Here is a 15,816-nt window from a genome sequence, read left to right on the forward strand (position 1 = left end):
AGTTCCAACAGCATAAGACTTTTTTTTTTTTAGGACATTGGGGGTGGGAGGAGGTGGCACTGCTTGCCAAATGCTTCTGTTCTGCTCCCTAGTCACCCTGGGATCTGTGCCCATTACTGACTGGTCTCTCAGCAGCCCCAGACACCCTCCTCCCACTTTGGTCTACAGACAAGACACAGTATCAATCACCACATTCAGAAACTGTTCCATTTTAAATGTCAGATGTCCCCTGTAAGGGTTTATAGGAAAAGAATCCCCTTCTTGGTTATCCTTTCCCATAAAGATGGATCTCTTAGGTCCCCAAGTTCTTACCTCCAACTCCTTGATAGGAGGGCTAGGCATATAGAACTGAAATATTTCCAAAAGGCAAAGAAAGAAACATATTATTAACACTGATGAATCAATCACAGATGGCCTTCAAAAATTAATTGAAAAGCAAAATGCTCATTTTCAGTTAGTGCCTGTTTTTCTTAAACAATTGGGAAACTTCCCAAGACCAACCTCCTGTATAGGTGATCTAGTATTCACTGGCTTCAACTGGAAATTTCATATCTAAAAAAAATCCTGTTTCTACTCTTTTTGTTTCTCTTCTCCCTGATGAAACCAGAAAGATAAACAGTTCATTGAAGTACTGAATCAGAAGGCCTGGATCAAAGTTCCAGCTCTTCCACTTACTAGTTATATGTCTTGGGAAAATTACTTTCCTCCATTGGATCTCAGTTTCCTCATACAACAATAAAATACAAAATTGTTATTCAGTCATATCTGTTGTGTCTGACTCTTTGTGACTCTGTGTGAGGTTTTCTTGGCAAAAATACTAAAGTGGTTTACCATTTCTTTCTCCAGAAAATGCAGCATAGGATAAACATTTATTAAACCCTCACTTTGTGCACTAAGTTAACAGCTAGAGGAGGAAATGCAAAATTTACATAGAGCTTAAAGTCTAAAAGGGTTCATAGAAGTTCATCTAGTCCACTTCTTGCATTTAGGAAATTGAGACTAATGAAGTTTAAATGACTCACTCTAGATTCTACAAATATTAAGGACCACACACAGATAGGATGTGACTTCAGTTCTTCCAATTTCGGAGTTAGTGTTATTTTCAAATATTGCAAATTACAAATGCAGATCATGATATACACTAATACATAATGGGTGTATTAGACAAAATAAATGTCTACATTTATACAGATTGGACCTAGACTTTTTAAGGTCCTTTATAGCAATAATCTTCTGAAACTATGAGTCTCTTTGTCCAGGATTCATGCACTACAATAAGACTTTTTGCAAGTTGTTGATTTTTCTAAGACTGAAATGACAGTCAGTCAGTCAGTCAGTCAGTCAGTCAGATCAATGAAATCAAGCAGTGTTGTTGAAGCACCTCATCTGAGCATGGGGTTTAGAGCTGGGAAGAAATTTTAGAGATTATCAAATCATCATTTAATCTAATCCCCCTCCTCTGGCAGATAAGAAAACTGAGGCATGGAGAGATGAAGTCCAAGATGAAAAAGATAGAAAATAGCAAAGCAAGTTTTGGAACTTGACTCTCTGGAGTAGGTGCTTTATCCATTGCACCACCTAGCCACCCCAACAGATTATATTCTAATAAAGATGGTGATAAAGATCACTATGCTAGCTTGGGGGAAGGGCAGGAGGGGAATTCAGCCAGCACAGTCTTTATCTTTAGAAGACCTCTGGGAGGGATTAACATGGACAAAGTAGGTCAAGTGCTTACTAGACAATGAAAAAGCTTCATTGCTGACCTGGGGGTAGGTATGTGTGGGAGTGAAGATGGTTTTGGACAAGAATAGTATGAGAGAATTATACCCATTTTGTAGATAACGAAATTGAGACTGAGGGATATTAAATTACTGGCACTGGGTCATATAGTTTCAAAGAGTCTAAGGTAGAAAATGAATGTAGCTCTGTAGCTCTTCTTGACCCCAAGTCTCAGATTTTACTAACTCCCTACCTGAAGTTGCCTCTGGAATACATCCCAAAATGAAACCAGGAACCTCTCTTCTGATGATCTATTTTTATTTAATAATAGACTCTATACTAAAATTTTGCCTTATTAGAATTTCATATTAAGTTTTAAAACCTCCTCCTCCCTTGTTTCCCCTCTCTGCCAACACCACCAATATAAATTTTTCATGTGTCATTTGGCCACAGGTTTTTGGTCAGTAATTTCTGCAATGGTACATCCTCTCCCCTGGCTCCTTCTGATTTCTACACAAAAGAAGCACAGAGGGACTGGAAAGGAGAAAGGAGACCATTGTTTTCTCTGAAGCCCACTTCTTTGGGGTCTTCTAGCTTAATTTTTTTCCTTGCCAGAAAACTGCCAAGCCCAGCTTGTGCCATCCCCAACCACTCCAGTCTCCCCTCTTTCTCCCTTACTCCCCAGCCCCCCAGCTATGACATGGTTAAAAATTATAGTGACATGGAGATAAATATTTCAAAATTGTGCTTTCAGCCCTGCCAGATGGCTGCATTCACACTTCCAACTGTGTCAGACTCCAAAACACTCTGAGACTTCCATCTTGTAGTCAGATATGTCATTCTCAAATACAGTTGGGGGGGGGGGGGGTGGAAGGTCCAAGCAAATTTTTTTTTTCCAAACAGTTCCCATGGTTAACTGGGACCAGTCTAGACATGACAAAGCTACAAATGTTCTAATTAGACCACACAATTCTTACTGGTCTCCCCAACACTTCACCTGTCTCAAGCCCTATATGGAGGAGACCTTAGCTCTTATAATTTAGCACACTAGTACATCCCACTTCTACCCTTTTGATTTCCTACTTGATTGTTTAAAGGCCACCTCAAATTATCACTTCCTCTATGTCTTCCTTGATCTGAGGATTTGTATAATAATGATTTGTATCTTTTAGGATTCACACACACACACACACCTTTTTGATTGTATTTCATTCTCCTTTGTATTATGCCATTCATTCTGCATAAGTCACAGAATAAAAATTTAGAGCAGGTCTATTATATTATAGGGCTGCTAGGTGGCACAGTGAGTAGGACCCTGGATTTGGAATCAGGAAGACTCCTCTTCATGAGTCCAAATCTAATCTCAGACACAATCTCTTTGTATGACTTTGGGTAAGTCACTTTACCTTGTTTGTCTCAATTTCTTAATTTGTAAAATGAACTACAGAAGAAAATGGTAAGCTGTGCTAATATCTTTGCCATGAAAAACCTAAAATGGGATCACAAAGAGTCAGAAATGACTAAAAACAGTTTTATGTTGTAAACCCTACAAGGGCAGACAAAATCTTATCCAAGTCTTTTATCTCCTTAATAACTAGTAGATTGCTCTCTCTACCTGATGACTGAGTTGAATTGAACAAAACAGAGAATATAGGCCTCTACAATAAACCAGCAGTTTTCCCCTGTCCTGGGATGATGCTATGGACAGAAACTCAACTTGGGGAGGCCAGGTCCTGCATTTGGATCTTAGAGACTTGGTCATGTACTTCCTCAGGCAATCTCCCTGAGTCTTAGTTTCTTCATCTGCAAAATTAGGGAGTTGTGCCAGGTGAGATCCCCTTCTAGTTCTTGAACTTTGATCCTAAGAGGTACTCAAAGAGGAAGGAAGCAAGCCTTCGTGAAGGGCTTGCTACATGCCAATGCCAAGTGCTTTACAAATGTACCCTCATGTGATCCTCATAAAAACCCTGGGAGGAAGGTGCAATTATCTCTATAATACAGTTAAGGAAACAGAGGCAGGCAGTAATTAAGTGACTTGCCCAGGGTCACATGGCTCAAAAATGTCTGAGGCCAGATTTGAATTGAGGTTAAGGGGAAGCAGTTTCTCTGGCCAGGGAAAGATTTTGTAAGCTCCTCTTGCCCTTAGGTCCAATGCTCTATCTATTATACTACCTAGCTACCTCATAGCAGATCTATATCTTTATAAAATTAAAAAACTTACTCCTCCACTATGTTTGTTTTCCCAAGTCTTAGGTTAATTTAGGAATGGAGTGGTAGAGACTATCCCAACAATTTGTTATTGTTGTTCTGTCATTTCAGTCATGTCCAACTCTGTGTGACCCTGTTTGGGATTTTCTTGGCAAAGACACACCAGTGGTTTATCATTTCCTTTTGCAGTTCTTTTTTACAGATGATCAAACTGAGGTAAACAGGAATAAGTGACTTAAACGGGGTCACATAGCTTGTAAGTGGCAGAGCCCATATATGCACTCAGAAAGATCATTCTTCTTATGCCAGGCCCAGGACTTCAGCACTGCCTAGAATTAATTTATAAAAAATAGTCAATTTTTTCAAAAAGTTTACAATAACTGTCCCAAAAATGGAATAGAATGCCTTGTGCCTGCTGAGTCCCTCATAATTGCAAGCATTTAGGCATAAACTGGATGACCAATTTCTAGGATATTGTTCACCTCTACAAATCATCCTCCACACAGCTGCCACATTGATATTCCAAAAGCGTAGGTCTAATTAGCTCACTCTGCTCAAAACTTTCCAATGACTCCATAGACACTGGAGAATAAAATATAAATTCCCCTGCTTATCATTTAAATCCATTAATGACAAAACCCCAGCCTCTCTTTCCAGGTTTGTCACACATTAATTTCCTTGCATGTTATTGTCCAGTCAAACTGGACTACTTGGTAGGGGTCTGAACATGCTAGGAATGTGTTCCTCCCTCCCATCTGTCTCTTAGTTCCCCCTAGTTCCCTTCAGATCCCTTTAAGTCTACATGATCCTAAGTCTCAATTCATGTCATCTCCCATGCCTTCATAGATCTGCTTGGTTGGTGGTACCCTTTCTTTCTCCCTCAATATTCTTTGTACTTTGTTTATAGTTCATATTTATTCTTTTGTGTACATATTCTTTCTCCCAAATAGTATGTAAGCTCTGTGGGAGCAAGAATTGTCTTATTTTGTATGAGTGCATCCCCCAGCATCTAGCATAATTCTTCATACATGGTGGATGCTCAATCAATGCTTATTGAATGAAATGAATGTTGTAGAGGGAAATCATGATTTGGGTAAGACTTGGATTAAATGACTTTCCACCTCTAAGTCTCTGTATGGTTCTGTGGGTTTGGAGATCAATATCTGGCAGGCTTATGATAGGAACAATAGATTTCAAAGAGAAGAAAGGTGAGTCTGTGATTTTATTTACTAAGACAGAGTGATTAGGGACTGAAATCAAGCACTTATGTTGCACAGAGGCCAGGCAGATTGAGGAAACAGATTCCAGGGAAATCTCATTTTTACCTGCAGAGCAGGCAGAAGAATAGACTCAGGAGCTTCACAGTTACTCAGTACCTCCCTAATTAGCATGAGAAATGTCATATTCTTGGCAGGGCCTCCTGTTTTCCTTCAGTACAGTGCAACTAGCTGGTAGGGCATTAATGAGTGAGAACTTTCTGCTAGTCTTGTAATGAGCCTTCCATGATACCCAGGGGGAATTGCCATCATTCTCACTCTTTGCTAAGGAGGCTGACAAAAGAAACCGCCTTTTGTCACTTCAAATCTGTGTGTATACATGTGCATATGCACATAACTACACACAAACATGCAATGTGCATATAAACATCCCTCCTATATAAGATACATCCTGGACAGGATCTCAGACACCATCCATCTAGTCCAGTCCATCTCTAGAAAGGAATTTTTTTTATCATCTTCTGCAAGTGAATATATAGTTTTTCATTAAAGATCAAGTGAGGTAAATATATAATGCTTTGTATGCTATATAAATGCCAGTTATTATTTTTAATAATTTCCAGTGAAGGGGAACCTGTTACCACTTGAATCACTCAATTATAGACTCAAAATTTTCTGCTTAGGGATCTCCCTTTTCTTGGGATACACTACATTCTTCTTTTTCCTGATCATGCTTGGTTTGTTCCTTCCCATCTTGGCCTTTCTTTTCCTTGCTTGAAATATCTGGCTTTCAATTGGTGCCTACCTGCCTTTGACACCAGAGGGAGCTAAAAAAAAATAGGGAACTAATCCGACTTGCCTGTTTCCAACATCTCTCCAGACAGCCCTTCTGCTTTGGTGTAACTCTGCTTGTTAGAGAGTTATTCCTCACAAAGAGTCTAAATCTACATCTTTTTAACTTCTATCATTGCTATTGCTTATGTAGTCTAGGACTAAACAGAACAAGTCTAATTCTTCCAAATGACAAAGGACATAGACTGTGCCTGTGATTCATTTAATCCCAGATGAGGCAAATGCCTCTGCCAAATAGGCCAGCATTTTCTCTACAATTTATAGTCTTAGAGAATTGCCTAGAACACCCCCCCTCTGTTAAGGCATTTGCCCAGGGTCCAGAGCCCTGTGAGTTAGAGGCAGAAAGTTGAATCCTTCATGAAAAGATAGTGATCATTTTTGCCTTAATTTTTTCTCTCCTTCAGCCTAACATCTTCAGGTCCTTCTACCAGTCCTCCTCTAACTAGGAACCAAAGATGGGCAAATAGAATAGAAGCTCCCGGGGCTGAACTGTTCTGTATGACTGAAGAAAAAGGATAAATTATCTCAGCCCAGCTGCAAATTAAGAATCTAGAGAAACTGAGTCAAAGAGGAAGATTTAAAAAAAACACAACCTTTTTTTTATTAAATAAAAACATACAGCAAGAAGAGCTAACCTTGGTGGATCAGAGAAACCCTTAAGGGAATAGTTCAGTAGGTTCAAAGAGATATACTTCTTCAATAATAAAAAAATAGAATTTGGTGCATTTAATCAATCCCTCTTCTCTCACTTTGTAACTAGGGGCCGTGTATGCTCTATAAATAATCAACGACCTACAGCCTAGTCAGCTACCCTGAGGGTACCAAGCGGGGGCAAAATGAATAAAACAGAAGCTATTGAAAAACTATGTGGGTTAACATGACATGAGATTTGCCAATATTTGCATAACCAAATTACAATTGCCATTGCTACTAACAAATTTCTCTCAGGCTTTGCAAATAAGCAAGAAGGCAACCACAGGTTCAAGCCATTTTCTTGGGTGCACTATTTGAAAAGGACTGATTATCATGCATGCCCAATCAGTCATCACAAGAAGCCCAATCTCTGAGTCCCAAAGAACTAGTTAGTGATGGCTTTCATTGCAAGAGAAGAATTGATGATGTTTACATATGATATTTTGGCATTCAGGGAAAATTCAGTTGAGTGGGCTAGGGAGGGTAGAGGTGTGTGATGTGGTTCAGGTTTTCAGGTAGTTCAACTTATTCAGGTGCATTTATACCAGAGGAGAAAGGTAAGTCCCGGGAGAGGGATAAAAATGATACCATTAGGGTCTGACTGTTTTGGACCAGCTAAGAAAGAAAATAAACTTCCTCACAGCTATTCGGCATCAGCCCCATATCATATGACATGATCATCCCAAGTCACATTGGATGTAAGTGGTCTTAGACAAAGTCCTGACAGCCTTATACTATTTATATCTCTGACATACAGGAAATGTAGCAACAGAATTCAGACAGAATGCTTATCTTAAATGGGCATTTTCTTGACAGAACCATACAAACAACCATTTCTATTCTGATTTTACCCTCCACTAAAGGTATGTACAATAAAAATTACCAAGATGGTAGGAATCAGCTAAGGGATGCCAAAAAACTGAGCACAAGATTTCCTTAGTCACAGTCCCTCTGGGAATATGCTCTTCAAAAATAAAGCCAACTCTCTCTGTGACTGTCAGAAATCAGGTATGGGCTCTCCTTGAAGAACAATGACTCACACAAATGAGCCAAAGTTTTGAAAGGTATATTGCTATGGAATAGAACAAGAACTTCTTTTGGATGCATGGTCATACCTGGGAGAGATAAGAAAGATTTAAACTTTAGGATTTAAGCTTTAGTTTTTCAAACAGTAACCTTCTCCATTTACCACAAAGGCAATTAATTGCCGCTGCTACCTAGGACATAAGCTTCAATCACAATCTGAAAGATATCTGTTACCTCTATTTATAGAATATAAACTCTTTGAAGGCAGACTATTTTGATTTTGATTTTTGTATGCTTAGAGCTTTGTATGTTCACTGGCACATATTAGAGCTCTAGGAGTGTCTAACCTGCTACCCCTAACCCCGCCCTTTCCACCCCACCAGGCCATAACCCTCAGAGTCCATTTTAGAAGATAGGAGACATCAAATTTGTTGTTGTGCTCATTGGTAGTCTGGGTTGCATGGTATTCATGAATAGGTATTGAATTATGTGTGTGGTTTTTGTTGGGTGATACAGCCCAGAAGAGATAAAAAGTTGGACACACCTGTTAGACACTTAATAAATTCATGTTGATTGACTATCTTTTTATTTTTGTGTTCTTTTCCAGTCCTTCCCTTCACCTCCCTCCCCCCTCCTTCTCCTCAATTGAGAAAGTAAGGAAAACAAAACACTTCCTGCTAGCGTGTAGAGTTAATCAGAATATCCACATTGACCATGACCAAAAAAAAAATCACATCTCTATATTCTGAGTCCATCAGGAGCTGGGTAATGTGCTTTTTTCTGGAATTGTGATTGGTTGTGATGCAGAGAAAAGATGTAGAGAATTATGAATGTAGAAACTGGGTGGAGATGTAAATTGACTACCACCTACTTTTGAGATGTAAATTGACTATCATGGAAAAGATGTATAGAACTGTAACTGTAGCAGAAACTAAATCTGCAATCTTAAAGGGCTGTTAATCTTGTATTGGGTGGATGTTCCCTACTCTTGAAATGTAGTTCCACTATCATTGTTTCATTGTTTAATATAAAATCTTTATACTGATTTCCTTAGGCTTCACTCTCTACCTAATTTCCAGTCCATAAGAATGGAAATGGAGTTCACCTTTTGTCTTCTGGCTAAGGGGCCAGACATAAAAATCTGATTTGAATTTCTGCTCTATGCCAGTCTTCTCTGACTTGCTGTTCCCAGTCAGCTCTGCTTGACTGTTCTTTTGTCTCTGTCTTTCTTTACCTACTATTTTCTCATGTGTTGTAACTTCTTTTAATAAATTAAAAAATTTTTATTTTCTTTCCACCTTGCTTTACTAAATCTGAATAATGGTTCCTCATAGGCAGAACCACACTCAAGTAGCCAGCAGGTATATAATGGCAAGCTGGCCAGGATACTCTTCCCAGACTTGGAAAATTGGATAGAGCTCCATAGGCGAGAAACACACCCCTTTTATAGATCCTAGATTCTTAGAAAAGTAGGAAAATATTGGACCTCTAGCCCTTCTAAGGTTGAGTTTTGTGGGGAGTCAGCTAAGGTGTGGCATCAGACATGGCTTATACGCTGATCCCATGTAGTGTTTTGCAGGAGCCCTTGTGTGGGCCTGCCTGTGTTCTGTTCAAGCTGACCAGTGTTGGCAGTTCTGAGGTGTTTGGTTTATATCCCACTGTGGAGTGAGGGTTGTTAAGGAAGGACATTTGGTATATGCGCAACTGATGTTTGCCTATCTAGAAGTTTAGGAGACTTAAAACATGGGGAAAATTTAGTACCAAAGTCTTTCACCCCCTCCCTCCCAACTGTGTGCTAGCTATTAGCAAAACACCTGAGCTCCCAGAAATTATTCTTGGGTACAACTCTCTTTCTCTCTTTCTCTTTGAAATGCTCTTTCTCATTCTCTGCCACCCCCCCCCACCCTCTGCAGGGTGGCATTTTAAGAATGAATGGATCAAACAACAAATTATTGAAAGAATTAATTATTTATCCTAGAAAATGACAATAATGAAACAACATAGCAAAACTTATAGGATACAGCCAAGGCAGCTGTCAGGGGATATATTATATCTTTAAGTGCTTACATGAATAAATTAGAGAAAGAGGAAATCAATGAACTAAACAGGCAACTAAAAAAATTAAAGAACAAATTCAAAACCCCCAATTAAATACCAAATTAGAAATTCTAAAAATTAAAGGAGAAATTAATAAAATCAAAAATAAGAAAACTATTGAACTAATAAATAAAACCAAATTTGGTTTTATGAAAAAAACATTAAAATGGATAATTCTCTAGTTAATTTGATTAAAAAAAAGAGGAAAACTAAATCACTAGTATCATAAATGAAAAAGGTGAACTCACCACCAATGAGGAGGAAATTAAAGTAATAATTCAGAATTATTTTGCCCATCTGCATGCCAATAAATTTGATAATTTAAGTGAAATGGATGAATATTTACAAAAATATAAGTTGCCCAGGTTAAGTGAAAAGGAAATTAAAAATCTAGACAACCCTATCTCAGGAAAAGAAATTCAACAAACCATTATTAAACTCCCTAAAAAAAACCTCCAGGGCCAGATGGATTCTCAAGTGAATTCTATCAAACATTTAAGGAACAATTGCTTTCAATTCTATATAAACCCTTTGGAAAAATAGGTGAAGACAGAACTCTGCCTAACTCTTTCTATGACACCAATATGGCGCTGATAATTAAACCAGGAAACGTTAAAAGAGAAAGACAATTGTAGACCTATTTCCCTGTTGAATATAGATGCAAAAATCTTAAATAAAATCTTAGCAAAATGATTACAAGTTATCACTAGGATAATACAATATGACCAAGTAGGATTTATCCCAGGAATGCAGGGTTGGTTCAATATTTGGAAAACTATTAGCATAATTAATTATATCAATAACAAAGCTATCAAAATCATACGAATATATCAATAGATGCTGGAAAAGCTTTTGACAAAATACAGCACCCATTCTTACTAAAAACATTAGAGTGTAGGAATAAATGGATTGTTCCTTAGAATAATAAGTAGTATCTATCAACAAGCATTATATGCAGTGGGGATAGTCTAGAGGAATTCCTAATAAGGTCCGGCTGAAACTAGGATGTCCATTATCACCGCTAATATTCAATATCGTAATAGAAATATTAGCTTCAGCAATAAGAGAAGAAAAAGAAATTGAAAGAATTAGAATTGGGAAGGAAGAGTCTAAACTCTCACTCTTTGCAGATGACTGGATGGTTTACCTAGAGAATCCCAAAAAATCATCTAAAAAACTACTAGAAATAATTAGCAATTTTAGCAAAGTCACAGGATATAAAATGAAGCCTCATAAATCCTCAACATTTCTACATATGACTAGCAAGATGCAGCAGAAAGATCTAGAAAGAGAAATCCATTTCAAAATAACTTCAGACAATATAAAATTCTTGGAAGTCTACCTGCCAAGGAAGACTCAGAAACTTTTTGAAAATAAAGTACAAAACACTTCTCACAAATAAAATCAGATTTAATAACTGTGCAAATATCAACTGTTCATGGATAGGCCGAGCTAATATAATAAAAATGACAATTCTACCGAAATTAAATTTATTTAGTGCCCTACCAATCAAAATTCCAAAAAATTACTTTACTAAGTTGGAAAAAATTGTAAGTAAATAAAAAGTTGAGAATTTCCAGGGATTTAATGAAAAAAGTGCAAAAGAAGGTGACTTAGCCCTACCAGATCTAAAATTATATTATAAAGCATCAGTCATCAAAACTGTCTGGTATTTGCTAAGAAATAGAGTGGTGGATCAGTGGATTAGGCTAGGTGCAATAGCAGAAAATGATTATAGTAATCTGCCATTTGATAAACCCAAAGAGTCCAGCTATTGGGATAAAAATCTCTCTTTGATAAAATCTGTGGGGAAAATTGGAAGGTAGTATGGCAGAAACTAGGATTAGACCAACACCTCACACTCTATACTAAGATAAGATCAAAATGGATATAGGATTTAGACATAAAAAATAATATTATAAGCAAACTAGGAGATCAATGAATAGTTTACTTGTCAGATCTATAGAAAGGGAAGCAGTTTATGACCAAGGAAGAGATGAAGAACATCATTAAAAACAAACTAGATAATTTTGATTACATTAAATTAAAAAACTCTGTAAATTAAAAACCACTGTAACCAAGATCAAAAGAAATGTAATAAATTGGGAAACAATTTTTGCAACTAGTATTTCTGACAAAGGACTCATTTCTAAAATATACAGCGAACTGAGTTAAATTTGTCAAATGGTCAAAGGATATACAAAGGCAATTTACAGAAAAGGAAACCAAAGCAATTCAGTCATATGAAAAATTGCTCTAAATCACTACTTGCTAGAGAAATGCAAATTAAAGCACCTCTGAGGAACCACCTCACACCTCTCAGACTGGCCAATATGACCAGAAAGGATAATGATCAATGTTGGAGGGGATGCAGAAAATCTGGGACATTAATACATTGTTGGTGGAGCTGTGAACTCATCCAGCCTTTCTGGAGAGCAGTCTGGAACCACACCCAAAGGACAACAAAAATGTGCATACCCTTTGATCTAGCAATACCACTATTGGGTTTCTATACCCTGAAGAGTTTATGAAAAAGGGTAAAAACATCACTTGTACAAAAATATTCATAGCAGCCCTGTTTATGATGGCAAAGAATTGGAAACTGAGTGAATTTCCAGTACAGAATTCCCAGTACAGAAGAATGGGAAGGGAGTTCACCTTTTGCCCTACAGCTAAGGGGGCAGACATAAAAATCTGGGTTGAATCTCTGCTCAGTGCCAGTCTTCTCTGACTCGCTGTCCCAGTCAGCTCTGCTTGAATGTTATTTTGTCTCTGTCGGTCTTTGTCTACCATTTTCTTATGTGTTGTAATTTCCTTTTTTTTTTGCAAGGCAATGGGGTTAAGTGACTTGCCCAAGGCCACAGAGCTAGATAATTGTTAAGTGTCTGAGGAAGGATTTGAACTCAGGTACTCCTGACTCCAGGGCTGGTGCTCTATCTACTGTGCCACCTAGCTGCCCATGTAATTTCTTTTAATATATTTTTATTTTTTTTCCACCCCTGCTTTCCTGAGTCTGAATAATGATTTCTCATTATTCAGTTGGGCAGAACCCAACTCAAGTAGCCAGAGTTTCAGGTGGCTTGAGCATTAAGGAGAACCAAGAGTGTGCCAGGCTATAATTTAGTATAAGAGATCCAGGGGGAAAAAAACCATAATTTAATTGTTGCTCATGTACCTAAGGACAGTGCTGTAAATGAAATGCAATGTGTTGCCAAAATATTTTAGGGATAACCTATTTCCTAGAGCTAAGGTCCAACAAGCAGGCTTATTTTGAGCTCTGGATGATATGATCCTCTGACAAAATGTATTGCTTGGTGTTTTACTACCAGCACTAGGTAGGTGTTTTCCCACTAGCACCAGGTATTTTACTACAGCACCAGGTGTTTTACCAGGTGAGGGATTTAACTCCCCCTATTTTCCAGGGCCATGTATCACACCTCTTGTGTCCATGTAGCTGCCAAGTGAACTGAACTAAGTACTACATCAGGAAACAAGAATATCTGTATTGTCCCAAGACATGCCAACCACAAGAACTTTCTGAAGACCTAAGAATGATTGTTTTGTGGTCCTATCTTTTTCATGTATATTAGTGGCTCCAGCATCAGCAGCTTTAAGCCCTCCTTCTTAGGAGATGGGCCTTTACATGCAGGACTCATTTCCCCACTTTGAAATTAATTAAACTTCTATTTGGGTCCTGACACATCTGCTTCTGGCCTGCTCTGTTCAGTTCTAGTCATCACAGGTTCCAGGCCAGTTCCAGTGCAGTTGATAGTGTTGATCAGTCCTTTATAAACTTGAAACTTTCCAATATTCCTATAGAATATCAGAACTATATAGAGCTATAACTATCACCAATAAATCCACAATTATTTATTAAGCAACTATTAAGTATTTGCCTGATATGAAAGTTTCAAATACAAAAATGACACAGGACATGCTCTCAAGGAGCTTACATTCAATCTAGAACAATTTATATATCATACTATATGCTAGCCATTGTACATACTAGGCAACATGCTTACAAAGACAAAAATTTTTACTGGAGATATAACATGTTCACCAGAAAAGCCTTTATAATCTGGTATACTTATATCCCAATCAAATGAATGAGCACCTAATCTTCGATTAAATAAACATTTGTTTAGCTCATAGTCATATAATCAAGAGCTAAAAGCAAAATAAAAGCAAAACCCAACCCATCTCCCTCATCCCCATCATGCTGCAGATGAAGAAAATGAAGAATGCTTATGTGGGAGATAAATAGCAGAGCCAGGATTCAAATTCATTTTCTCTAACTCCAAATGCAACATTTTCCCACAATAGTCAGAGAATTATAGTACATTAGAAAGACATGGAATAAGGAAGGCTTGAGTTCAAATCCAATCTCTGTCACAAGCTAGGTATGTGATCATGGGCAAATCAATTAACCTCCTCAGTCTCAGTTTCTTCATTTGTAAAGCTGGGATACATGATACCAATATCTATTGTGCCCAACTCACAGGATTGCTTCGAGGCTTAAAAAATACAATTTGTAAATCTTAATTAAACATCAAATGCTAGCTAAGTGTCAGCTAATATTCTTACTACCACGTGACCAGAAAGAATCAGTTTGGTATAGAAAACTACTCAGGAATACCTGAATTCATGTCCTATCTCAGACACATACTGGTTGGTTGATTGTGAGCAAGTCATTTTTCCTTTTAGTGCTGTAGGGAAGATTCTAAGATGACATATTGCAGAGAAAATACTGATCATCTTTAGAAGGCTGCCCTCTTTTGGGGATTTCTTACCCCAATGAAATTCTAGGTGCAGTCTGTGAGCCTGAGTTTGATTAGCCACTGTGACTAAGCAAGAGACAATGGGCTTCTGGACTCTTAAAAATGGACACTGTAGATGTGGAGACAAGACTGATACACGATGAAACAATTAAGAGACCACATAGTATCAGTCCAAGACTCCTTCTTAACAGTCCTATAGCAAAGCCAGGGAAGGAAAGTCCTGGGTTCTGGAAAGATATGCCAACAGGGAATAAACTCTGGCAGGATTAACTGTCTTAATAAAGTGTTAGGAAGGTTTGGGAATACCAAAAGCCCTGTCCAAAGAAATATGGAGCTTGCAACAACACAGCAAAGCAAGCCAGCTCCTTTGATGGGAGTTACAAAATGAGGCAGTCAGAGAGAATGATGGAATAGGGCTGGAGAGGGAATGTGGTAGCCTCTCTCCAACTAGTACAGTCTTGAGAGTTTTTATAACTGAACAGGATGAGTCATTGGAAAAAGGGTACAAGGAGCCTCAACATTGCCTCTTAAGTCATCCTAGTTGGGACAAGAAAAACTCCTTGGGACTTGAAGGGTAGCTGAAAATCCAACTCCTTTCCCTGAAGGGAAGGAGTTTTGGACCATTGTTTTTGCATGTGTTCAGTCTTGTCTGACTTCAAGTGGCCCTATTTGGGGTTTTTATGGTAAAGATACTGGAGTGGTTTGCCATGCCCTTTTCCAGATTATTTTACAGATGAGGAAACTGGGAGAAACAGGGTTAAGTAATTTGCCTGGGGTTTCACAGCTAGTAAGTATCTGAAGCCAGATTTGAACTTAGAAGGTTAAGTTTTCCTGACTCAAGGCCCAGAACTCTATCCACTAGACCACCTGGCTGCCCTTTAGACCATTACTATCGATCTTACTCTGACAGGGTGATTTGGTTCTCCTGTCAGGGATTTTTAAGCTTCTCCGTGCTTCTTTGTTAATCTACTTCAGAATTACTTTGTACCTCCTTTGCATATTTTTAATTTCTTTTTTTCATTGCTGTTGTACATAATGTCCTCACAGTAAAATATATGATCTTTGAAGTAGAGACTGTTTAGTTTTGGGGTCTTTATATCCTTTATTCCTAGTATAGCCCTAATTATTTTTTTTAGTGGAATAAAGGAGTGGATAGGGAGAATTCTTTCCTTAGGAAATTGCTTTCTAAAAGAAGAGATTATTGACTGGAACAAATCTTCTAATTT

General features: G+C 37.9%; 1 long non-coding RNA gene across 1 annotated transcript in view; it reads right to left on the reverse strand.

Moving 5' to 3' along the window:
* The window catches only part of LOC141507544 (uncharacterized), a 138,497-nt gene that overhangs the window by 121,484 nt on the left and 1,197 nt on the right, over positions 1-15,816 (reverse strand). The gene's annotated exons all lie outside the window — the stretch shown is intronic.

The sequence above is a fragment of the Macrotis lagotis genome, chromosome 1 (assembly GCF_037893015.1).
Source record: "Macrotis lagotis isolate mMagLag1 chromosome 1, bilby.v1.9.chrom.fasta, whole genome shotgun sequence".
NCBI lineage: Eukaryota > Metazoa > Chordata > Mammalia > Peramelemorphia > Peramelidae > Macrotis > Macrotis lagotis.